The sequence below is a fragment of the Rhipicephalus microplus genome, chromosome 1 (genome assembly GCF_043290135.1).
Source record: "Rhipicephalus microplus isolate Deutch F79 chromosome 1, USDA_Rmic, whole genome shotgun sequence".
Lineage (NCBI taxonomy): Eukaryota > Metazoa > Arthropoda > Arachnida > Ixodida > Ixodidae > Rhipicephalus > Rhipicephalus microplus.
This window is the reverse complement of record NC_134700.1, coordinates 208161087-208188238: the sequence shown is the minus strand read 5'-3', so window position 1 is coordinate 208188238 and position 27152 is coordinate 208161087. Positions and strand designations below refer to the sequence as shown.

The following is a 27152-nucleotide window of genomic DNA, read 5'->3' as shown; positions in this document are numbered from 1 at the left end:
TACCACTCGCGCACGCACTCTCTCTACCACTCGCGCACGCACTCTCTCTACCACTCGCACACGCACTCTCTCTAACACTCGCACACGCACTCACTCACACGCACTCACTCGCACGCACACTCACTCGCACGCACACTCACTCGCACGCACACTCACTCGCACGCACACTCACTCGCACGCACACTCACTCGCACGCACACTCACTCGCACGCACACTCACTCGCACGCACACTCACTCGCACGCACACTCACTCGCACGCACACTCGCACGCACACTCGCACGCACACTCGCACGCACACTCGCACGCACACTCGCACGCACACACACGCATACACACGCACGCACACTCGCACACACACGCACACACACTCACAGACGCGCACACACACGCACACACACTCACAGACGCGCACACACACGCGCACTCACTCACTCACTCACTCACTCACTTACTCACTCACTCATACTTACACCATATGCAATATGGCTGCACGAAATGCAATCTTCTGGAATACGAATCATGCGTGCCTTCTCATGCGTGTACTGCCAAGCTGTGCATATATTAAGCTGAAATCAGGCTTCCAGGGTCACATATACGAGTGACTTACCCGCTCCTTTTTCGCTCGTATCTGGCTTTCCGCGCGTAAACCACGGCAGGTATACACAAAGAAATGGAGAAGTACGTAGGGTAGATACAAGAAAGCAGCTGCGGCACTCGAGTGTTTTCCTCTTGTCCCTTGCTCGACAGCCTGTGACTATGTCGGTGCAGTGTTCCTGGAACAACGCAAGACGCTAAGCAGAATGCTAATGGCGAATACGAAAGAACTACCGAATAATAAAAATGGCAGCATATCCAGGGAGTGAATGATGGAGAGTGGGGCGAAGCATCCGTCTGTCCATTCGTTCTTGCTTCCGTCCGTTGGTGCGTCCGTTCGCCCGTCCGTGCATGCGTCTGTTCGTGCGTCCGCACGTCCATCTGTGCGTCTGTCCATGCATCTGCCCCTGCGTCCATCCATGCGCCCATCCGTCGGTGCAGCCACCCGTGAGTCCGTCCATGCATCTGTCTGTGTGTCCATTCGTACATCTATTCAACACTCCAAGTACCACCGTCTCGCATCATTTCATCATATATTCCGCATATGCATCACCATCCAGCGGACATTTCAAGGACTAAATGAGAGGTGGCACACGCACACTATCTCACGGCTTGCGCTTCGTGTCTACTGCCCACCTTTAACCACCTCGAGTTCATGGTATATACTAGTTCACTGTATTCATGGCACTGCGGCCCAACGCTCGCTAAACCTTTCTAAAACCAAGAAGGTTGCGCCCAGCGAGTATAACGTAGCAACCCTTTCTTGTCAAATAGTGTTCAATGTACATGTCAATGGCTGCTAAGGGGGAATGGGAATGAGAGACAGGAGAATTCGGCTTTTAGGTAACGCGCACGCTGCGAATTTTTATTGTTCAACAACGCACAGAAGAAATATCTCACCGGCACCACCTTGGGGGTCAATATGTAAGACAGGTTACACACTACGACTACTACTACGACTACGAGAGACGAACGGGTGCCGCTATAAGGAGCTTTGCCCCTAAAAAAAGACAGCTAAGCTTAAACGAGACTGCAGAGGTAAAAAAAGTTACTCTTGGACGGATACGTTAATGGGTGCTCGACAGTGGTGTAGCCGCTTGGTTTCCATGCTAAATTTCGGTTGAAATGTCTCATAGATGCAACATTTAGCGCATAATGTGTGTGAAAGAGAGAGAGAGAGAAACGAGAAAAAAAAAGAAGACAGGGAGGTTAACGAGATGCTAGTATCCGGTATGCGAGATTAACCTTGCACTTAGGGGGTGCGTAAACATTAATTGCTGAGATATTTCTCACGGCAAAGCATGGTAAGAATGCGCATGGCGATTCACAACACAGCAGTGCGCAGAAATTGTTTGTAGGAGCACTAATCAACGGAGACCTAATGGTGTCCCTCTCATAGTCACAAGCTTTCTTAGTTCTGTTTGAAGTTAAGTTTATGCAATGCTAAATAGCCTGTGGAAATATAATATAGAGTCCAGACGAACTTCGATAATGACTGTCCTGACCGAAGTCTTCCCTTTTCTATCCCTCGCTCAGAGTAACTATCTGTACATTTTTTTGTTCTTCTTTCTTGCGGAGCAAACATGCCAAATGACTACTGAGCTTGTTTACGGCCTATGGGCCACGTTTACTGAGTTACTTTCTAAAAGCCGTTATGAATAAGAACGTGATTAGCACAAATGTTCCACAATTCAGAGTACTACAACGTACTTTACCATGGAAGAGCAAAAAGGTATCCCAGACCTATGCAACTTCACATTAAGGCAAACGTGTGTATACGAAATGTGTTCAACGATTTAGAGTACTTGGTACTTTACTGTGGGAGAGCAGAAAACCGTTCCAGTTACGTTCACCGCGAATGATAGAAGTGGCGAATTAGTTCAGTTTTGTACAGCAAAAACATGGCCAACTGTGAGCGAGAGAACATAGCTATACTTTTTTACATTTTCTACAGGGAAATCTCCATTCGGTTGAAGGCACGTTTGCCAGCGCTTGATTAGTGCTCCTTGCTGATTCCCCCAACGTGTGCTTCACCTCAACCCTCAACCACAGGCGTGCGCATTGGGGTCATCAGGAGTGCGCCCCATCTTCGTCACCAAAAAGGCGGTGGCGCGAAATCCGCCTCGTCTATTACTTAGTAGTATGGGAGGGGGGGCTGCGATGAACCTCCGCCCCCCTTGATGGGGAACCTTACACACGCCTATGTACTCAACTGATCGGTAATCGACAAAGACGCTATTAGTGAACGACTAACCCGCGTTGGTCAACGTGGTGATTACTGAAGCAACTGCTATATTGGATAAAATACAAATTAGCCACAAAAAAAAAACAACAACGCTACAAGTGACTAAAAACTTCTACAAGCGACTCAACAGAAAAAAAAAAAGAATTCAAGATCCGCTACTTATAAGCGGAACTGGCAACTCTGCAATGAACCCATTTGTTGTTGTTGTTGCTGCTGCTGCTGCTGTTGTTGTTGTTGTTGTTGTTGTTGCTCCACATGTAGGGTAGCCAACCAGACGCTCGGTGTACCTTTTACCTATTTGTGCTCCCCGCGCACTTCTACAGTCCGGGCGTATAACTCGTTCAAGGCGTAATTGTTGCCTACGCGGCCTCATGAAGTGTTGGGCCCATGGGATGTCTTCGTGCTCTCTCATAGTAGAGTACCTAGTACTCTAAATCATGACCCACTTTTTAAAAGACACATGCTGTCACTCTCCCTGTGCCTCGTGATCCGCAGCCATGTGAGGTGGCAGATCACGGAGCCTATATATATACACAGTGACTTTTTCCGACAGCCTACGTGCCGCAGTGTCTCCAACGCTGCACGACTTTCCGTGAGAACAAGAACGTTATATATATATAAAAAAAAAACACAGGGGACCGTAGAGCGAAGAGAAGGGTTCGAACATCCACGGAAAAAGGCGGATCTGGCGGAGCAGAGAAAACAGAGGCCTATAGGCGTGGATAGGACGAAAAAGATCGCCATTGTTTTTTTTTTGTTTTTTTTTTCATATCCTGCCGTTCTGATACCGTCAAGCGATGCGTGACTGCTGCCACGATGCGTGTCTGTTCATCGTCGACGAGGGTGTTCTACGCAGCGTCCGTGCAAGTGAGGAATACGCCTAAGGAAAGGGGCTGGGCGGGTCTCCCCAACCAGTACACCCCCTTAACACTCCCCCCCCCCCCCCCCACACACACACATACACACATACACAAGGTCCCGGCGAGCACAATTCGCGTGCAATTCAACGACTAGCTATACCGCGTACAGCCTTTTCCACCCTGTCGCATCGCGTATACGTTGGTGTAAGGCGTTTCTACGGTGTTCTCTATTCGGGGTTCCTGGAAAGTTGGCGTGAATCGCGGTAGCTTTCTCATATTCCGTGGGGCAGTTCTTTGTTATTATTTTTTGCTTGTTCAGTGCGCTCTCGTTTTTCTAAAATGTATTCTTCATTCTCCATTTTAATTTATTCTTTATATTGCGTAAGAGGGCAGTCCTGGAGACTATAGAACTCTGACTGAATTTCCGCGTTTGTTCGAAAGTCCAGGAAAAAAAAAAGTCGGGAAAAGAGAAACGTACCAAGCAGAGAGACGTGCGGAGAACGGATGGATGAAAGGGACGTGATTCCTGAGCGTGCCCTTGAAACTTCGCTAAGAAACGAGAGCAGCACGCACATCTTTCAAGAACCTCATCCTTCCATGTGTGCCAGGTCTAACCCTTTTTTGTATTTTGTCGGTGACACTTTTTTTATTTCTCGCATCACTTCAGTTGTGCCTCATTTAAACTGCATTTTATTCTGTCCGGAATGGTCCGAGTCGACGGCGTAAGGTCCTCAGCTCCGTGCTATAATACTTGCTTTGCCATTAGACAGAGAATGATGTGCGGGGGGGGGGGGGGGGGCTCCGTTCAAGCGTCGTCGTCATAATGATGTCGCGACTCTTCTTTATACACTGAATGCTCATAGCGAGGCGAGCGATGGCTTCTATACGGCGGAACGTCCACTCACGCAATTCATCATTCAGTGTCTCAGCGGCCATTCTTCAAGCACTTTCTTTCAGCACGTTCCCTGACTTGGTTGTTGGTTGGTGTGCCTATACGCGCTATATGCACAGCTCATCCTCTAGTCCGGCGGCGCCTCAGTAATGAGGAGCTGAGAATGACCACCCTCGTTGCTTTGTCGCCGGCCGGCTTTTATTGAGTGCACTCTGAAAAAAAAAACAAAAAAAAAGAAGTCTCCGTGTGATGTACGCATCCACGCGCTCTTTCTTTCTCCACGCGCGCATCCAAGCGCTCTTTCTTTCTTTCTTTCTTTCTTTCTTTCTTTCTTTCTTTCTTTCTTTCTTTCTTTCTTTCTTTCTTTCTTTCTTTCTTTCTTTCTTTTGACGCTTTCTTTTTTCTTTTATTGATTGATACGTGGGGTTTCAAGTTGTTTTTTTTTAAAATAACTATCATAATTTTTTTATCGTAATAGTAATTCTTGAAAAAAAAAGATCGATGAAGACGACGATAGGTTCTGGCCAAAGATGTCTAAAAAAATTGCTAATTCTTTTTTAAAACCTCCTTGGTTTTGGCGGTTGTGGCCTTCGGTTCATGCTGTGATCGTTAAGGACGTTCGCCACTATGTTTGTTAATAGCGGACGAGAAAGGATTAACATGAACAATTTATTTGATGGCATGGGGGGAACGGCTGACGGCGCACGGATGCGCTACTGTGTGCAGCGCCGTTGAGTCAGACGTCGCGGCCAACCCAGCAGTCAGGGTCGCAACTCCTGAGGTCCAGGATCAGGTTACGGCTCACGAGGACCACACCCGGTAGGCCTCGCCCACGAACCTGCTCCCGGTCACTGCATCCAGGCAGGAGCCGTTCAGCAAGCCCCCGTCCTTGGACCTTGTACAGGCCGACAGACTCGACCTCGAACAGACACACCGGAGCTCGACCTGGCCGACACGTACGGGTCCCACGTCCGGCTCAGGAACGCTGCCAGGAACTCGTCCTCTCGAGCGGCGCACCACTTCCTCTGATGATGATGATGATTGACTGCTTCCTCTGCCTTCGTGGCCTCCACCCTCGAGCTCTTTTTCGCACGTTCCTTCTTCTCCTCTTCTTTTTCCATTTCTTGTTGTCGCCTTCGTGCCACCTCCTGGCACCTGGATCCTCGGCCACCCTGGACCTTGCACGGCTCCGTGGTCCTCCGTACACACACCCGCGTCTCGCCCGGCAGAACGTCTCGCTTGTCCCTTGCCGATGTGCGACGCTCTGGTGACACTGGCGCTTGATGGCATGGGTGCGGCTACGGAGCAGTCAACCCGCATCGGAGACGCGATGCTCCATGCGGGGAATGGCCAGCCCGTTCAGCGAACAGCTTGCGTCGAGACGCGATGCTTGGCGCAACCGTGACCATTAGCCAAGGCCACGTTCATCGCTGTGCCGAACGGCTGACCGTGGAGACGCCTCGCCGAGATCCGCGATGCCCTCGGCAAGGAAGAGAACAGCAGGCCAGGCCGCGCCCCGAGATGCAGTACTCGCGCCGGCAATGCCGCCCCAGCTGGTGGTTGGACGGCAGCAGCGTGGACGGCCGCGTTCCCTGGCCGGAACCCTGATCGCCTGCGTCCGACCCTTCGGTCCGCTGTCTTCCGTCTGCCGCTGCTTCGGCTCGTCCCCAGCCACAAAGCCCACTGCCACGTGATGGTCGCCCGTGGCCCAATCGTGGCACGCCACCTCTATGGGCCACCACAGGTCATCAGCTGATTCGCTGACACTCACGCGCACATTACACGCGCCTTGCCCCGCACTTCCGTCGTTGTCCTTTTCTTCACTCATCGCACATGCGCTGCAGTTGCCACCCACGGGGTCAGGCGTCGGTTTATGGAAAATCAACCCCCTTTTTCTACGCATCGGGAGGCTCGATTTTCTTCAGGACGAGCATTAAACTTTAGAGTGCATTTTTTTGAAAAGAATTCCCAATTGACTTTTGCTCTTTGGAAATCTGAATGACAGATGGGCCCAAATATTTAAATAAGAGAATATACAGGGTCCCTTATGCTACCGCATGAGAAGACTTGGTAGAGAGAGCAGTCTCCCACATTTACAGACGATAGTCTTACTACCTGGGATACTTACGCAAAAAAATTATGTTTAGAGAAATTTATTCTCACAGACAGTGAACATCAATTACAACCCAACAGTACATTGTAACAGAACACAACATCCACAGACAGACCAAAAGTTGTGACAAAAAGATATGTTTACATATGTAAACGGAAAAATTTGTTTAGAAAAAGTTTATTCTTCTCATGGGACGCAACAAACCTAAGAGACAAGCGTCTGTATAACAGGCACAATAACAAACAAAAGACAAAGCACAACATACATTACACATTTAAACAAAATTGTCCAAGTCCGTAGGATGTCCATAGTCCATTGTACTAATAACTATACATACACTACATTAATGCACTAATCACAATATGGAAAATGTACATGATAATATATGTACAGGATTTACAAGACTTGGTGAAGATGTTAGAAAATATGTACAGCAGGTATCAATATTCATAAAAGTTACATAACTTACAGCGTTAGAATGAAGTGAATATATAAAAGAGCCCACACCCATATGGGATTTACACAAACACATAAGCGGAAAAATCATCAGTCTGTCTGTTTGTTGGCGTATGTACAACGCCTCAGCCACCCGGCGAACGCTTAACCCATTGCTGAACACCCATCCATCTTGATCTGGTGGCAGTGTTCACACTTGTGAGTACTCTGAACCAAAAAACAAATATCACGCATACTTGAGGCACAGCATCAATGCGTAAGTATTCGGTAATGTGTTTCTTTATTGGGAAAATGCATAGGTACGTAAGCCTAAAGACCGAACTGTTTATCAAGGAAGCTTATTACGCTGCTCGGACGATGAGAGGTATGAATGAAAAAGTGCGCTTCACACATTTCCAATTAAAACTCAAGGGCTTTAACTATAATGACCCGGTGCTGCCACTTACCAGTGGCTCTGCTTTAGGAAAAATTTTCGTTTCTTTACATTACTGCCGGATGGGGCCATATCTCACGCAGTGCCTCCAGACAGAAGACTATCGTCTTTCGACGTCATTTGCAGTAAAGGACAGACATACGCGTCAATTTTTTTACCTCAATAGATGTACTGATCCTTCCTTATTCCCCTCCAAAAGCTCTTTACATTAAAACATTGTTTACCTCTAGGATCAGAGGTAATGCAAGCTCCCTGTCCGTCACCTGGTTCTGCCCGGCGTCGGTGATTGGCTAACCAATCAGGAGCTACTGCAACTTGACGCGAAGTCGTCTGATGACGTCCGCACGCGACGTCATGCTATGTAACGCCATGATTACTTTACAGTAGCCAGAAATTTCGGTCGGTAACGTCATGATGACATATGGTGACGTCATCATGTTATGATGATTACTTGGATCGCTCGTGCTGTCACCACCGGCGTGTCGGCACGCCTGCAGTAAATTTTCGTGCTTGATGACTTACCTGGGGTTCTCGCCTTAATAATTAACGCACGTACAGTACAGCGGCGCTACCGCGGAATTCAGCCACTCGGCAAGCTTTTTTTCTTTCTAGAGATCACACAAAATGAGCTGCGGTGTCCGGTACGAGTATGCAAGAATCGTGTGTGGGGACATTGGTTTGTACGAAGTAATGCCAGGAAGACTGCGTGTTCACATGTAAAACGAATGTTTGCCAAGAAAGTAAAGTAGACAGGGCGAAATTGAATAGCTGCTCTGTAATACGAATGAACGGTTCCCCTTTCACGTTTCCTAGCATATATACCCGCAGGTCGCGGGATCGAATCCCGGCTGCAGCAGCTGCATGGAGGGGAAAATGCTGTAGGCCCGTGTGCTCAGATTTGGGTGCAAGTTAAAGAACCACAGGTGGTCAAGTTTTCCGGAGCCCACTATAATCATATAGTGGTTTTGGGACGCTAAACCCTACGAAACACCAATCTTGCTATATACGCCAGTCTATGAGGTGGAAGCGAAGATCATACGCACCACGTCTAGGCGGGCGACAGTGCGACTAATGCCGTCGGAAACTTAGACGAAATTCCATTACATCCTCGAAAGTGAGGATGAAATCGCTAGAAAGCATAGAATGCTCTTGCGATGAATATTGACACCAGAAGATCAAAGTGGCACAGCATCACCACTGATTCGTTTGTTCCGAGTTCGCGCCCACCCTTGAGAATACCCCATCCACACCAACCAATATATATATACACCCCGTCGATCACACAAACGGGACTTCTCACTTCTCATAGCCCCGCCGCGGTGGTCTAGTGGCTAAGGTACTCAGCTGCTGACCCGCAGGTCGCGGGTTCAAATCCCGGCTGCGGCGGTTGCATTTTCGATGGAAGCGGAAATGTCGTAGACCCGCGTGCTCAGATTTGGGTGCACGTTAAAGAACCCCAGGTGGTCCGAATTTCTGGAGCCCTCCACTACGGCGTCTCTCATAATCATATGGTGGTTTTGGGACGGTAAACCCCACAAATCAATCAACGGGACTTCTCATACGCATGAACACAACTTGCTTGTGAGAATTATGTATATGGCACCGAATTGTAGTTGGCAGCCAGAACCAACGAATCCAACTTTTTCTTATTGCAGCTCTTCCTTGGTTAATTGACGTGTCGTGCTCTGCCGCCGCCGTCTCGACCTCTGAAGTTTTCGGCATATTGATCAGCTCTGGAAGACAGAAAACCTCGGCTGACTGCAGATTCTCGAGATGAGAAGTGAAGAGTTGACTCGTGTGGGTGTGAGGGGGGAGGGTGGAGTTGAGGGCTTTTCGCGATCGAACAGTTTTCCTCAGATCCTGCGGTGGCGCCAAATTGCGAGGCGCACACACACGCGCACACGCACACGCACACACATATATGCACACATACCACACGCCCCACTTTTTGAACCATTCCCTCCAGCACCATCGCCGCGCGCGCCGAGCAATCACCTCCGTCCGGTGGCCGTTCCCTCCTCACTTCCTCGCGGCGCTGTGGCGTTCCGCCTTCCTTCGTTTATGGGCTCTACTCATTTAGAAGCTTAGCGTGCGTGCGTGTTAGCGCCTTCGGCTCGCCCAGGGCGCACCGTGTATGAGCTCTGTGTGTATTGAAGACGGTGAACGCGGAAATTGCTTACGGAAGGAAGCTTCTGTCCTTCCTTTGCCCCTCCTTAAGATATAGCCGCGTTTACGCAGAGGTGCTTATTTGCGTCGAGGAAATCAGGGTGGACCAGAGAGGTGATTTAAGTCGGGTGTAAATTTAGCGAGGCAGGTGAATGAAATTGAGTACGTGGCGCGTATACGGTACGTAGCTTGCGTTGTTTGATGTCCCCCCCCCCCGCCTTTCGTCAGCCAGCCCCCCTTTTGTCCCCCCCCCCCCCCCCCTTTGCTGCCAGCCACGAGCAGCTTGAACTTCTTCGATGACAGGGCAGGCGATGATTGGACGACGGCCACTAATAACCGCCGGATATTTTTGGGCTGTTTTGGTTCGTGTATAGTTTTCTTGCTTTTTAATTTTTTCACGTTTGATTGTGTGCAATATCTTGCACATACAAAATCTCGTATTAAGCTGGCTCAAGCATAACAAAAGTTGGTTGGTTCCGACCTTCTCTAGCGTGGTGATTTGCGTACTGTCCTGAAGTTATTAGGAGAACAGTGCTTCACAGAATGAATGAATGAATGAATGAATGAATGAATGAATGAATGAATGAATGAATGAATGAGAGTATTTCATTACTTAAAATGCAGAAAGAGGATTTTTTGCGACCTCTTAATAAACTGACGCAGTCATCGCATGCTAATGCCCCCCCCCCCCCCTCATTTTTGTCGTTTTCTGTGGTGACTGCGGTGCAACCACAGATCACAAGGCTTTATGGCGCTTTATTTTAACTAAAAAAAAAAATGATGGAGGCGGAAATGTTGCAGGCCTGTGCGCTCAGATTTGGTGCACGTTAAAGAACCCCAAGTGGTCGATATTTCCGGAGCCCTCCACAACGGTGTCTCTCATAATCATATGGCGGTTTTGGGACGTTAAACCCCACAAATCAAATCAATCAACTGACTAAAAATAGTCGTATGAATCTATATGAATCGGTATGAGTCGGATGAATCAGATGAGTCTCTGAGATGTTTAGTGAAACTTCTCCAATGGCAGGACGCTTTAAAGTTATAATTTCGACCTGATAAGAATGGTAGCAACTTTTTCGTCACCGTTCATTCAGTTGCAGATTTCGAGATAACTTCAAGGGGAAACGTCGCAGTTCGGCGAACGAAAAATCACGAGGGAGACTTCCCACGAACCCTTTTCTCTCACAATTATTTGCAGAACTCGCTCGCGTCGCGCGCAGGTTGCATCGAATAAAGCACTCGTGTGCGCGCCGGCTTGCATTACGAAGTGGCGTCGCCCACTCTTGAGTTAGCGCGCGCAGCGCAAGTGCAAAGAACAAAGAGGCGAAAGTTCGCTAGGCGAAAACGACGCACAATGGCTCGTGCGCACCGGCGTCTCTTGCGCATGCAGTCCATCGCGGTGAGAGACAAAAGAACGGAGATGCAGCGGCCTGTGCACGCGGCGCACAACTGGCGGCCACCGCCGCAGCTGTGTGAGTGAACAGTCTCGACTCCTTTGTCTCACGAGTCTGGGAAGCTCTCGGCTTCTTGCTCCCACTCGCATGCACGTAAACATGACTCTATACGAAGGTAGGATGCTAAGGTTTAGCCGCTCCGTATTTCCAAAACTTTCGAGAGAACAGTGTTCAGACTGATGAAAGGAGGAGTGGGAGGGAGCGAGAACTTCGAAGACGCGAGCTTTAGAACATCATCGCACGAGGAGGCATTTCTGTGAGGACGAAAACAGAAGCCAACTATAAAGCGACGAATTCAACAATCCCGAGAGAAGCGGTGCGTGAAAAAAAGAAAGAAAAATGTTTGTAAAAGGCTTCCGCGTGGTTTCACGCCGTGGGTGTTAGCGTCGAAGCAACTTGATTTCCCGATGTCAATATCAGAGTTGTGCAGAAGTCGAAAGCATAGGCATAGGCGGGGGAGTGCAAAAAAGACAACTGCCCCCTTCAAGCCACGTCAACACTTGCCTCCTCTCCACTTCTTTCAGCCTCGATACAACGCAAGTTTGCACCCCCCCCCCAAAAAAAAAACAAAAAACAAAACAAAACAAGATACTGCCAAAGCACATGGTCGAAAGCCATGCAGTTCATCTAAACTAACCTAACATGGTGGTACGTGGTGAATTGTACGCTGTCAAGCACTGAACAGAATTGGTATAGACGAGCCAGCCAGCCACCCAATTGTGTTCGTTCTTTAATGTGACGTCAAGATGTGTACAAAAAAAAACTGTTTCTGGATGGAGGAGCGGAGACGAAAATTGCGATGCAGTTTGCTCAGTGGCCTTGTTGTCTTCAGTTTGAAAACTATATATATATATATATTGTGAGCATTATTTATGCGTCCCATCTTTTCATCTGTACATAATCATCATCACCAGTCAAGTTTAGGTTGTGGGGCACATACTCGAGTCAATAATGGAGAGCCTTGAGTGTTCTCGACGCCATCTTACAAGTGGTGGAGAGTGCTGCCCGGTTCCTGCGTCCTCTCGCGTTCTCGGACACCCCAGCGTCTTCTAGAATACATCCCTGGAGCTCCGTTCAGGCCGCCGCTTAAACGACCTGGGTCCGGTAATGTCGCAAGCCGCCCAGTCCAGCGTGCCAGCTTCGCCACCGCTCCCACCGCCATGAAACCCTTCTCACCTGGTCACCAGCCCTCAAAAGGATCCTCCGCTGTTCGCAGGGCTTCCGGGTGAAGACGTTGAAGACTGGCTAGAGGAGTATGACCGCGTGAGTGTTATCAACAACTGGGATGAGCCTGCGAAACTCACTCAAGTTGCCTTCTACTTGAGCGGCGTCGCAAAAACGTGGTTTTTCAACCACGTCACAGATTTTCCGACATGGCCCGCCTTTACACGCCAGCTCCGCCAGATTTTCGCCAACCCGTCAGTGCGCTCGGATATCGCCAAAAAGAGGCTTGGTGCACGTGTTCAACGCCCTGGCGAGTCTTACACTTCTTACATCGAAGATGTTCTCGCCCTTTGCCGCCGCATCGACAACGATATGGCGGAAAACGACCGTGTGCGCCACCTCCTAAAAGGAATTGCGACTGTCGCTTTTAATGCGCTTGTGGTGCAAAATCCCCAAACCGTAGCCAATGTTGTCGCTACCTGTCAGCGCCTTGAGGAGCTTCAGACCACTCGGGTACAACCTGATATGTCTGATCTGAGCTCAAGTCATGATACAACAGAGCTGCGTGCACTGATCCGCTCTATCATCCGCGAGGAACTTCATGCACAGGCTTCACCTCGGCACCTTGACATTCGAACGACACCACCTGCTACTAGTTTACGGGACGTCGTGAGGGAGGAACTGGCCTTGATGACTAGTACATCAGCTCCGAGTTCACATCCCATGCCCAGTTATGCTCACGTTGCTGCAACGACACCTACGCCCCACCAGAGCCTGGCCTCGATGACGGTCACACCTGTCCCGAGCTCATATCCTGTGGCCATGCCAACGTATGCTCAGGTTGCTGCTAGGACGCCTGCACCCCAGCAAAGCCCAATGCAGCTACCAGCGCCCGAAGTGCATGGTTCGCTCAACTCACTCGCACCACGACCATCTTCCCAGCCTTACAACGCCTGGCGCAGTTCGCGGCCGACTTGCTTCTATTGCGGCATCCGTGGTCATATTTCAAGGTTTTGCCGACGCCGTCAGCAAGACGAATGACGAAGCTACGATAACCTTGAACGGGACGACTTCTACGCGACTGGCCCACCCTATCGTCGGCTGTATCCGAACAGCACACGTCGGTCGCCGTCTCCGCAGAACTTTGACCCAGTTGGCAGTTCCCGGTTCTCACGTCGTCGCTCACCTTCACCGATGCGGCGTTCTTCTTCTCCTCTCCGACCTTCTACTTCAATTCCCGACCGCCAACTGGAAAACTGAACAGTGCAGCTTCGGGAGGGAAAGCTGCATCTTTCGAACTGCCTCAAACTCCTCCGGACCACCCATCGAATGTTTTATTGGTGTATGTTGAAGGTATACAGGCAGAGGCACTGGTGGACACAGGCGCATCACTTTCCGTAATTCGTGCAGACTTTTGTGCCCGCTTGAAAAAAGTTAGGACGCCCTACGATGGTCCTCCCCTTCGTTGCGCAGATGGAGTCCCTATTCAGCCTTCAAGTGTTTGCACAGTCCGCGTTTTCATAGATGGCATCCTTCACCACGTTCAGTTTCTTGTACTTCCTTTGTGCACTCACACAGTAATTTTAGGATGGGACTTCCTTTCTTCGGCATCAGCTTTCATATCGTGTCGTCAGCGAGTCATTCGAATGTCAGCTACTGAGAGTTCATCGGATGTCGATCCATACAGCTTCCGTTTCATTGCTGCCACTGATTGTTTCATTTCGCCAGGAGATGAACAACTTCTAACGATCGCTTCGGATACTATAGTTAATGGTGACGTGTTCATAGCTCCATCAGTTCGCTCCAAACCTGCGGGGCTTACCATAGCACCCGGCCTTGTGCGGTTTAACGACGGTAAAGCATTGGTCACCGCCTTGAATCCAACTTCTTCGCCAGTGATGCTGCCCCAGGGCACTGCTGTGAGCTGCTTCGCTGAAAGTGAGCCCTTTTCACTGGTTCCCCTTCACGCAGAATCACCGCCTTTGTCTGCTCCTACTGATATCAAGGCTACCACTGTTACCTTAAAAGACACCATAAGTCCTCACCTCACTGCCGAGCAAAAGAGAGACCTCTTAGACCTTCTCCAAAAGCACAGCCTTTCGTTTGATGTCCATTGCAAAGTTCTGGGCCGCACCTCCGTTGCAGAGCACAGCATCGAAACCGAAGGCAGCTCCATTGTACGCCGCCGCCCATACCGTCTCTCTTCGGCAGAACGGCAAATCATTGAGGAAAACGTCGCCGACATGCTCAAACGGGATATTATTCGACCTTCATCCAGCTCCTGGTCGTCTCCTGTGGTGTTGGTCCGGAAAAAGGATGGCTCTGTCCGCTTTTGTGTTGATTACAGAGCGCTCAATAAGATCACGAAAAAAGACGTATATCCGTCGCCACGCATAGATGATGCCCTGGACTTCCTACAAGGCGCAGAATATTTCTCCAGCCTCGACCTCCGATGCGGGTATTGGCAAATACCTATGCGCGAAGCAGACAAGGAGAAAACAGCGTATGCGACGCCTGATGGGCTTTACGAATTTAACGTCATGCCCTTTGGCTTATGCAACGCTCCAGCAACATTTGAGCGCATGATAGATACTGTCTTACGTGGTCTTAAATGGGAAACCTGTTTATGTTATTTAGACGACATCGTCATTTATTCTTCTAATTTTTCTCAGCACCTTAAGCGTTTGGACGAAGTTCTAACGTGCATTTCGAACGCTGGCCTACAGCTCAATACAAAAAAATGCCACTTCGCCAGCACAAGCATCAAAGTATTGGGTCACCTTGTCAGCAAAGACGGCGTTCGACCCGACCCCGACAAGGTTGCTGCCGTAGTTAGTTTTCCACGTCCGGACAATCAAAAACAATTGCGAAGTTTCGTGGGCCTGGCGTCTTACTTTCGCCGCTTTATCCGTCACTTTGCTGCCATTGCGGGGCCGTTACACAAGCTTCTGACGTCAGGGACGGATTTCACGTGGACTGACGAGTGCGAGTGCGCTTTCCAAGCCCTTAAGCGTGCTTTGACATCAGACCCCGTCCTCCGTCACTTCGATGAAAGTGCACCCACTTTCCTGCACACAGATGCCAGCGGCCACGGAATCGGTGCTGTCCTCCTCCAGCGCGACGACACTTCACGTGAGAGAGTAGTTGCGTATGCCAGCCGCGCACTAACACCTGCAGAGCAGAACTACTCGATAACAGAGCAGGAATGTCTCGCTGTCGTTTGGGCCATCCAGAAATTTCGACCTTATCTGTATGGACGCCACTTTACTGTGGTTACCGACCACCATGCCCTATGCTGGTTGTCCTCGCTCAAGAATTTGTCTGGGCGCCTCGGTCGCTGGATACTGCGTTTGCAAGAGTACACTTTTGACGTTGTGTACAGGTCCGGCAAACAGCATCAGGATGCTGACGCTCTCTCTCGCTGCCCTCTGCCACTTTCATCTCCAACCACACATCCTGAATGCCCCTCAGGTGATCAAGCGGCTTCCTCTTCACTCACGTTATCACCCCTGGCAGTTGCTGGGTCGCTACCTTTAAACGACAGCGCCCAGTTCGCCGCGTACCAACGTGACGACCCCTACTGTAGCCGCATCATCGGATACTTGAATGGCTCGCCTTCACCTAATGCCAGACTACGTCGTCAGCTACGGCTGTTCAAGCTAGAGAACAATGTCCTGCAGCACTATACTTACAATGCGGATGGGCATCGGTGGGTGCCAGTACTTCCCCGTTCGCTGCGAAAACAAGTTCTCGAAGCATTGCACGATGACCCATCAGCTGGACACTTGGGATTTCAAAAGACCTACAACCGCGTTAGGAGCCGTTTCTTCTGGCCTGGTCTTTCTACCTTTGTGGCTAATTATGTCGCTTCTTGCGCACTTTGTCAACGCCGGAAACGACCAACTTCAGCTCCTGCTGGCTTATTACAACCAATTCCATGTCCCGACACACCTTTTGCCGTTGTCGGAATAGACCTCGTCGGGCCACTTCCCGTAACGCCAGCGGGCCACCGCTGGATCGTCACAGCCGTCGACCACCTCACACGATACGCGGAGACCGCTCCTCTACGCACTAGCTCCGCCTCAGACGTTACCGCCTTCTTTTTAGAAGCCATTGTGTTGCGTCATGGTGCACCTCGCACGTTGTTGAGTGACCGGGGCCAGGCCTTCATATCGACAATTCTGGACGAAATTCTAAAAACTTGTGGCACACTTCATAAGACCACATCCGCTTACCACCCGCAGACAAATGGGCTGACAGAGCGATTCCACCGGACTCTAATCGACATGATATCCATGTACATCGGACCGAACCACGATAATTGGGACAAAATCTTGCCGTTCGTAACATTTGCACACAACACGGCTGTTCAACGAACCACCGGGTATTCACCTTTCTTCCTCGTCTATGGTCGTGCGCCGACATTCACCATTGACGCCTCTTTCTTCCATGTAATGACAAAAACGTCGACGACTACGCCAGAACATTTCGTCTCAAGGCTTGATGAGGCACGGCAACGTGCTCAACTCAACACGGAGGCCAGTCAAGAAGACCGCAAACAACGCTATGACAGCTTTCGTCGAGACGTCACCTTCCGTCCTGGAGATGAAGTACTACTTTGGACGCCTGTTCGCACACCCGGATTGTGAGAAAAGTTTGTCTCGCTTTCTAGGACCTTACGTTGTTTGTGAACGAACATCTCCGGTCAATTACCTTGTCATTCCCGTCGAGGGTTCCTCGGACCGTCGTTACCGTGCCTCCGAGATAGTCCACGTTTCACGTCTTAAACCCTTTGTGCGCCGTACCTTTCCCGTTTAAGTCTCGGCCGGGCCGGCCGCTCAAGTGCGCGGGGAAAATAAGTGTGAGCATTATTTATGCGTCCCATCTTTTCATCTGTACATAATCATCATCACCAGTCAATCAAGTTTAGGTTGTGGGGCACATACTCGAGTCAATAAAGGAGAGCCTTGAGTGTTCTCGACGCCATCTTACAATATACAATATATATATATATATATATATATATATATATATATATATATATATATATATATATATATATATATATATATATATATATAGTTGAATCCAGAACTGCGTTATAAAGGAACTCAAGAATCTCAATATTCGCGCGAGAATCGAAAGTGAATGCCTTCGCTCTTGAGCTTTGAATGCTTGTCGGACGAAATTGTCCAGTCCAATTGTGCTTATCAATGCATGCGCCTTCGTACCCCCCCTCCTCCTCTTACATAATTGAAGGGTATGCTGTTGCAGTGATGCCGACAATTATGTGGAAAGGTAGCAAAGATGTAACGTTGCTAAACCTTTGATGCAAACTATGGCATGTACCTTTCTAATAAACAAGACATCATAAACGGTAATTTTCGGAAGACGCTTGCAATAAGTTTATAATGTACGCAACAGCTGTTAAAACATTATCCCGACGTCGTTCACATCTCAGTGTCATTGCTATATAATTATGCGACTCGGGTCTATCGCTGTCTATTATAGAGCGTAAGAGGCTGACACGTCTCTACTTTTTCGGGGTATGACCTCACACAAACACGCAGACGTACCAAGATTCTGTATGTTCCATAGTAAAATCTAATGCACGAACTCGACATTTAGCATAGCTTGTGTGTTTATTAATTTGCGCTTAACCTACATTGCCGTAAGGCATTGCATGGGGGAGTTACATGTGGAACATAGTTCGCAATCGATATAGTAGATACAACAAATACAAAAATACAGAAGATTCTTTTAAGAGCAACACACGCATATACTGACAAGCTACAAAAATTATAAACAACGTCACAGTCATAATATTTACACACCTATACGCTTGAAAATAGCAAACCATTCTTATTGTCAATGATATTGTGGGCGTTGGCACTTCAAAAATGAGCGAGTTGGCGTACGAAGGCAGGATTTACGCGTGAATTCATGCGATTTCTTTCTTTTCAAGGGGCGTGAAGCGGACGCGAAGTATTGATGCCTCAGCGAAGTGCTGATATTGCCCATAGAACGCACAAAGTAGAGCTCAGTCGCAATTTAGCCCTAAAATGATGCTCTAACGAAGTGGGGTCATGACGAATCGACTTAGAAAAGTTCGCCAATATGATGCAAGTTAATCAGTAAGGTAATAAGAATCACAGCGGTAATTTTTCGAGAGCACCCGGTTTACCGCATTTCATATATAAATACATTCGCTTTCTCGCCCTAACACTGAGCATATTTGGTGTATGACCCCCATTTCTTCTATTTTTTTCCCCTCTGGCTGAAAGAAGTGAGACCCCACACATGATATAGATCTTTGACAGAAATTACGCAGCTTGCATTATTTTTCAAGTCTATCGACCACCCTTTGTGACTTCATTATAAAACTCATTCTTGTGCACGTAACAACTTTGGCGCACTGACCGATAGTAGCACGACCTCGAAAATGTGTATAAAACTTGCGCATACGGTTATTTAGAGAGTAGAAAAATGAAGAAACATTGTTGCAGTGCTATAGAAAAGACGCAATTACAATATCTGCAACCTTAACTCATCTTTCCTTATTTCCTAGCCATGTAATCTTGATTCATAATGATGATATATATAGCCCAACTTATAGCAGCACATCACCATACCGTTCACATCCCAGAACGTAATCTTACCTTGTTCAGAGGCAAACAAGCCCGTAAGCTAGTCTAATAGTATGCCCCACCCTTTCGTTCATTCACACTGATGGCACTCTATTCTCCTTAATATCTGTTCGTACAAGGCGTCATCTCTCAAGCTTCCCGAAAACGTAAGCGTGCTTCGATGCCGCGCATTGGCATACTTTACACGCACACACACACACACAGGTCGACGTCCTATGAACAGTCTGACCGCAGAGCATAAAAGCGCCTCGAGGCATCATAGCTCTATTACCGTGGCTAGAAAGGTCTGGGATGTGAACGGTAGCTATGTGTTTGGTGGTAGTCGGATATATTGCCATTGTGAATATAATGATTATACGTCTGACAATACAACCACTATAACTCTATCTCCGCCGTCCAACCTGGCGGCTCTGTTAGCGCGCACGGCAGCTTACAAAGGATGCGGCAAAGGGCCTCGCAAGGTTACGGAGCCAGAAAGCGAATGCCCTATGGTGTATTATATAGCTCTCGCGCGATATGGAATACGCACCCCTGCGTGTTTCTGCAACGCAGCGGGAGAGCTGGTGTGCACTGTGATGTGTATATACGTGCACCGAGAGCCTGTGTGTCCGGACGTCGTTTCTGCGGTGACGAGGCTGCTCTGTTTGCGGAAGTTCTGCAGGGGGTTCCTCCTCGTGGACGAATGGCTCCACTGTTTGTGTGGCGGTTATAGCGTAGCGGGAGCAGCTCGGCTGGCCGCCCTTGTTTCTGCGTAGATCGTTGCTGGGTCTCCCTCCTCTATGTGCATACAGGGCAGCCGCAATAAGGGGGAGAAGGGTCGTCGGAGAGGTCGGCTCTCTTTGGCATCTGGAACAATGGGAGCGCCGGACGGATGGTCGCCCCCTCGTTAGCGCGCAGGGCTAACAGCCTGGCTTCTGTATAAGTTTGGGTACTATCTTTCCTTATACGTGCGTGCGTGCGTGCGTGCGTGCGTGCGTGCGTGTGTGCGTGTGTGCGTGTGTGTGTGTGTGTGTGTGTGTGTGTGTGTGTGTGTGTGTGTGTGTGTGTGCGCTTGTCCTGTTTGTTGTGGGGAGAAAGGCGGATAAGAAGAAACGCAGCGATCGCTCGCTGCAGATGAGCAGTTTCCGCATTGGCTTCCGGAGTCGAGATCAACTCTCCTGGTTTCTGCGAATTGTCCTGCTCCGTTAAAGCGTCGCGTTGAAGAGCATGCAGAATGCGGGAAGCACTTGCGAGCTTGAATGTGGTGTGAATACACTGGAAAGTGGAGTAGAAAGCAATGCTTGCGTCATATTGCACAGCGTTGCCACTGGCGGCTTTCGTGCTAAAGCAGAGCCCTGAGGGCAGCTTTGTTCTAGCACCTTATAAAAGTCTGCCGTTACAACATTAAGGAATATACCGAATATACCACTTTGAGCTTGTGTAAGAAATGAAGAATTACACTGTATCTTATTCTGCCAGTGTTCAGTCGAAAACCTTTCGACTGAACCTTTCGCATTACCTTTCAGCTAATGATAAACACAAAGCTTTCCATGTTCCTCATGCGAGAGCATGTCCAGCAATCTGAGACATTTACTAGTGCTGCATAGCCGGCCCCAAGGGCAAGCGCTGGGCGCAACGCTATCAGGAGTGTTCTTCAAAAATGATTACTGAGCAATGCCTGATTTTTCGCTAATTGCACTTCAGTCACTTATTGCTGACATCCTTATGCTGTACAACGCGATTAGTTTTAATTGACCGACTGTATTTTTTCCCCCGAGACACTTTTATTTATCCATTGGAAACGTATGGGGTGACTCTTAAAAAGCTAACTGTAGCGCAGCGATAAGTTATTAGCTATTTCCATTGTAGTTGCATTTACGGTAGGACAGCCTCTCTTTGTGTTTGCAGTTTCGTGAGATTACGCTGGGTGAATTTTCTCCTGAAGAGTTTTCCGAAATTGATAGTGCGGGAAAGCAGCAATACAGGGGTAAAAAATCGCCTGTCGGTAAATCAACGAAAAAGTGGATGTTGATCATAATAAAACCTCAGCGAGAGTCTGAAAATGTGATGTATATTATTATGTACGCCACGTGGTGTGAAGAACGGTGAACTAAAAGTGATGCCCCGAAGTGCTGGGTATGGTATTTTGAAAAAAAAAAAAGAAAATATGAGAAAACAGCTGCATTTTATTTTTGTTTTTTGAATATAGTGTCGGAAACCACGTTGTCTTCTTGAAAAAAAAAAGTCACTTCGCATCTGTTTCACGGCATTGCTTACTCTCTTTGACTTCCTTCTCGCTCTTTCTTTGTCTCTTCAGCTTCTTTCTCTATCTTGCTTTTTATTCTTGTAATTTTTCGTGAACTTTTCTTCCTATTTTTTTTCTCTGCCTGCTTCATTCTGCCTCCTGCTCTCGCTTCTGATCTTTACTTTTTTTGTTTTGCGTAAGCTACACTGACCGAGGTTGAGCCGTTTCGCGTATCTTACGGTGAGCAGTCCTGAGCAACCGCGAAAAGTAGTGACGTCACACGAGACACAGCGCGCCAGAGAAGGGCTGGAAGCTCATGGAGGGACGCGTTAATATAGTGGGCGGGCTGGCGCTCAACCGACTCGCGTGAGACCATGGCACTCGCTTGCTAGTTCGTCCCTGTTACGTCCGCGGTTCGTCCGTTCAGCCATCCGTGGCTTGTTCCATCCACGGTTCGTTCGTCCGCCCGCTACGTGTATTCCGGCGTAGCCGAACTAAGCCGCTGCTAATGTTACCTCTTCTTCGTGTGTGTTTCTCTCTCTAGATATTTGTCGCTCTTCCTAACTGCTTGTTTTTATTCGTTTTTATTTCTCCCAATTTATTGCTTTCTTACTATCACTTCTTTCCTTTGACTTTCTCTTTTACGTGTTTTACGTGCTCAACTTTGCCGAGCCGAGTTTTCGTCTCACGTTTGCACCTGCTGTACCAGTAGCGAGGCTTGCCCATTGCTTGTGGCGCGTACCAAGCCGCGGAGTTTTGCGCGACGGGGTACAAATAATAACGATAGGGTAAACAGTTTCTCCGTTAAAACAGAAATATTTATTCACTAGTGTTTCTCCGTCCTCAGTAGCCATTCGTTGGATGCTTATAAACCCTAATGATAGGCTTGCACATAAAACCGCTTCCATCCCCCCCCCCTCCCTAGTCACACAAGGACGGGGGGCAGTCAGCCCCATTTACTTACATAATAGAGAGCGGAGCGCTACGACGAACCTCCACCCTCCCCAAAAGGGGAGCGCTGCGCACTCATATGACCATAATCACTGCGAAAACTGAACATTCGAGACAGTTACTATGCTTTCAGTGAACTAAGTGCGCTATTCTGATGCATAAGCAATGGTTTCAATTTCGTTCGTGTACCTGGATCACGTTTTGCCGTTACCATTGACCAATGAGTGCCTCAGCACGATGTAATCGTAGCAGCCCAGCGTTTGAAAGAGGCGAGTTGCGAAAAGGCAGCTGAGAAAAAGCTCAGGATAAGGGAATCAAAACGAATTGAAGTTGCCGTCAATCTGTGTGCCTCTTCGATTGGGTTGGGTCGATTAGTGTAGTATATTTGCAGTTAAAACCAGCACAGGAATCCACCGCAACAGCTTTCACTGTAATATAACTACTTTGTAATAGATCCGACTCAGCTCGCGTGTTGTAAACTCCGGTTATGAACCCAGGGAGTGACGACAGCCATTTCTGTTTAAGGCGACTTTTGTAAAGGACACTTGTTAATGCGATGCTATCAGTACTCAGGTGTGGAATACACACATAGTTATCAACTCCGACTACAGAAGAAAGGCTCATGTTTCAGATTCGCACGGGCAAAGTTAGAAAGGCCGATAGTGCCACACTGCGAATAAAAACGAACAGCTATGTCACAATATTTCACAGGATGAAATCTGGCCCCGGTATAGACGCAGTTCATTGGAGGCACAATGGTATTACTTTTACGTTATTTGATTTAGGCGCACGTTAACGAACCGCAGGTGGTCGAAATTTCCGCAGTCGTGCACTACATGGCGTCTCTTGTAGTCATCGTGGTTATGGGACGGAATACAAAACAGAAAAGCGAGATGGTCAACAAGAACAAAACAAAACAAATAGCTATGTTGCAACGTTATGGTGGCCGTTTCAGAACCCTGCAACTCCAATTTAAACACGCAGTGCAAACGAACAAGAGCAACTTTCCCGGCGTCCTTTCTCGCGTTATGCAGACGCACCGGTGCATACAAGATGAAAATCAAGTTTAAAAAAAAAAACGCAGCGGTTGCATTGGCTGGGCACGCTGAGCGAGCTTTATGGTGACCACGTTTTGTGTCTTTCGCATATGCCGATTTTTCGGGGCTTCCTGCCTGCCCCAACAAAACAATAACCACGGCTGCTCGATCGCCGTCGTCATTCAGGCACTCCACGTTCTTGCTGCGTGGGGCGAGGGAGGGGGGGGGGGGGGGGAGGGCGCCTGGTATTGTCATGAGGGCGGCAGGTCGATGCTAATCGTCTCTTTCCTCCCGCGCAACCGGTCCGTTTGTGAATATGCTTTTCTCTGCGAGTGCTTATGCGGCGATGGCGACGATTGCCGCAGCTCTGGTTTGCGGTGCTGCGCGCACTATAGGTCGATGACGGCGTCCAATAATCGGCGACGGCGCGTTCACCTTTGCGTGATGCGCGCACATGGTGGAGCAGCAGGTTCATTATAGCCAAGAGTCTTCTCCTGTTAAGATAGTTATGTCGCGTGATTACATCTAGATGATCACTGGTGTGTTTACTCTCAGCACGTATAGGACAGATAAGGGCGCGCCTGCATGTGAGTTTATTTTACATGTTAGAACTTTCATGACCTGTTTGATTGTACTGCGTTCACACATGTGTTGGACTGTATATTTTGTGCCTTTATTTTTGATTGCACATATCGTCTTCTAAGTGAGACGGAGTAGCCGTAGCCACCACAAAGGCACCATCCTCTCCAATTGGTTAAAAAAAAACGCATTGCATGACGTCTTGAAGTCGCATTGAAAAAAAAAAGCTCCACCCAGTTTAGTTTGCTTACTGAGGAACAAAAAGCGACGAGCCCACCATGGAAGAACAAGTTATTTAGCTATCAAGTGAGCTACATGTCTCACTTGATAGCTAAATAACTTGTTCTTCTATAATGGGCTTGTCTCCATATATATATATATATATATATATATATATATATATATATATATATATATGCGTTTTGTTAGCACCTTATTTGGTTGTATGTGTTATATGTAGTTAGCCGCCATGCTGGAATAACAGTAGACTTGAGTGCATAAACTACTTTCGCTATCAAATGAACTGCCGACGTTCAGTGTAGGATGGATCTCAGTTGCAGTAACACTTCAAATAGCCCTCTTTTCTACAACTATTTGTAAATGTAATATTTCAGATTTGAAAAAAAATACTTATGTTGGTTTTGAACTGTGCCGGCAACAGACCAAGAGCCGTTCCCGTAGGCCCGACACCACCACGGCTTTGTCTAGAGATTCGAAGCCGTGCTTCAACAAGCTAAACAATAACAAGTGTTTTACCGTTTCGTTATCTGTTCATCAGCCTGCATGTAGCCATTTTTGCACAACCGTTTTCGAGATTGATGGAGAAGTTGAAAGGGGCATTCGTTAATATTTATCTTGGACATGGGTTTGTTTCCCCTTGTCATTTTGAAGATGCATGTCTAACGCACCGGGCGATCTCTGTGGCTAAATATGCTCTATATACGCCATAAAACTATCAGTTAGTGTCTTTGTGAGCATGCAAAGACAATACTCACGAAAAGGCGCCACTGATTGTTATCAACTCCGTGGCGCTGCGTTAATACCATGGACACTGGCAAGAGTCACTCTGTACTTCAGTGGCTGTGCTTTTGCAGTCGATCGGAAATTGTTCCAACAACAATACAATGAAGGGAAAACAACCTAACGTGAAGTTGTGATGCAATCAATTCATTGTCTCAATGACGTGCTTGGGTCACACGTGCAGCAATTTTTTTTCCTCGACATACACTTGCATTTTGATAGCACGTGTCATAAAGAAGTCGTGGGTTCCATGTTTCGGTTTGGTTCTTGGGTGGCGCAGGTCGCGCATAATTGAGCAGCATTTGAACTGTGCTACTAACGTAATTTCTGTGGCTGTTTCAACAATTAGCGTGCGCGCCATCAGTTGTTTTTCTTTTTCTATCGCTATACATTGTTACTTCCTCCTTACTGTTACCAGTTCCAAATTGTACGTATTAAAACAAAGTTAGTTTCCAGACTCCTCAACAAATATGGCACCCTGTTGTCCGATAGCAAACAATGGCTAACTACTGGCAGTATTGCTGTCCTCTGTTGCTGCTGTATATCATATATCTGCGTGCCGTGAAAAGCATGCTGTAAACCACTACGCCCCCTTAAAGCGGTTTCAAGCAAGCTAAAAAAACTTTTGGTTTAACCAGGATGTTTAAGATTGGGGTTGTAAGGGCATTTTCCTTCCCTCAAAAGTAGCCTTAAGGGGGTTGTATGGCTGTCTTGATCTGTGAAAACCTTTTTCCTAAGGTTGAAGGGTCCTTCAGACATGGCGCAACCCTCTTCAGGTTGTAAGCTCGTTTACTCTGCACGGAAGGAAAAAAAAAAGCTCTCATACTCGTCAATGATTCGGTATTGCCCTCGCAGTTTGAAAGCTTTACCTTGTAGTCCCATTGTGATCGTAAAGTGCGCCCCACACTTTCCCGCACGCTGTCAAGGCCGTGTTTGCGGCCGCAGGCTGGCACTATAACATGCAAGTTATTCGTTGTAGCCAGCGTTCTCATAATAACCGGTTGGCCCGGGGCTAATAGCTACTCGGGCACTCGTGCACAGGTGGACGCCTTTACGCTGGTCTTGCATGCTGATTCATCTATAGAACTTATGAAAATCGAGGCCACAGAAGCACGACAAAAAAAGGGGGCAAGCAGAACTTTTGCTGCTGCTGCTTCTGCTATATGCAGCTGCGTATAGAGACCAGCAGCCGTCGTAATCCAGGAAACGTCTGGGTCGCAGCGGCGGAAGCCAGAAAGGAGGGAAGGGGGATTCTGAGAGCAGCGCTGGCCGGCACTGCAATGCGCACACCCAGCGCACCACGAGAACAGAGTTCTTGGGTGAGGCCATTCTATATTTCGGGCCTCACTGAGCGGCTGAAAGAGAAGGAAATACGCCCGTATGTGTTACAATAATGGCAAGAAAACACTGACTCCAGTGAATTAGCCGTTGGTATTTGTTGTAGCTTATTCGCTTAATGCTTGAGTGAAAGTGGCTATGTGGCATTCTCTGTTGGGCGTCGGTGCTTTTTAAACAACCAAGACATGTACATGGAACAGGGTTACTGTGTGGCTGTTTATATAGCTTCATGGTAGCAAGTTTTAGCATTATTTTAATTTTTGCCTCATTTATTTCTTGCCAAAAATTTAAATGGAGCTCATTTATTTTGCAAGGGCACCGATGGTAAATGTACGTTGTCACGAGAAGAATCTGCTGGTGCACTGTATGGTAATAACGGAAGAGCATGGCTCAATGTTGCTGTTGTTGTCTTCAACGGCTACCTCACGTTAGCTGCAAGCTTCAGTTAATGCTTGAATTATATTATAGAGACCTAGCATGCGGCATTACTATGTTTGGTGTCATAACGATTTCGGTATTTAGGTTGATTGATTGATTGATTGATTGGTTGATTGAAATAACTTTATTGGGGTCCTGCGGGACGCGCCCGACCGTGCTGTGGACTAATATATATACTTTTGCAGAAAACTGACGCTGAAGCAGCCGACGGGCTGACGTAGACAAGTGTGATTACATCTGCGCATGTCTTTAGAGGTATATACTATTTTCAGCAGAAGGGACCTAAAACGAAGGGAAGGCGTGCAATAGCGTGCGAAACTCTCAGCTATGATTTGTTTATCTTTTAGGTAAACGTGGCACAAAAAGACGGCGACACGAGAACGGCCGAGAACAGGCGCGGAAATACGAACTGCCGTGCTTATTACCGAGAAATAAATATATTGAAGTAATCAGACTGCGCACGCACCCTCGACATAAGATATGTCAGATATTTTGAGGAAGGAAAAAATATCGCCAGGGCAGCGAGCAACACGCAG

The 27152-nt window shown here is 48.0% G+C and overlaps 1 protein-coding gene across 4 annotated transcripts in view; it reads left to right on the top strand.

Annotated features, from left to right (window-relative positions):
- Positions 1-27152, top strand: part of LOC142804441 (guanine nucleotide exchange factor DBS-like) — a 314163-nt gene that overhangs the window by 212344 nt on the left and 74667 nt on the right. The window lies entirely within an intron of this gene.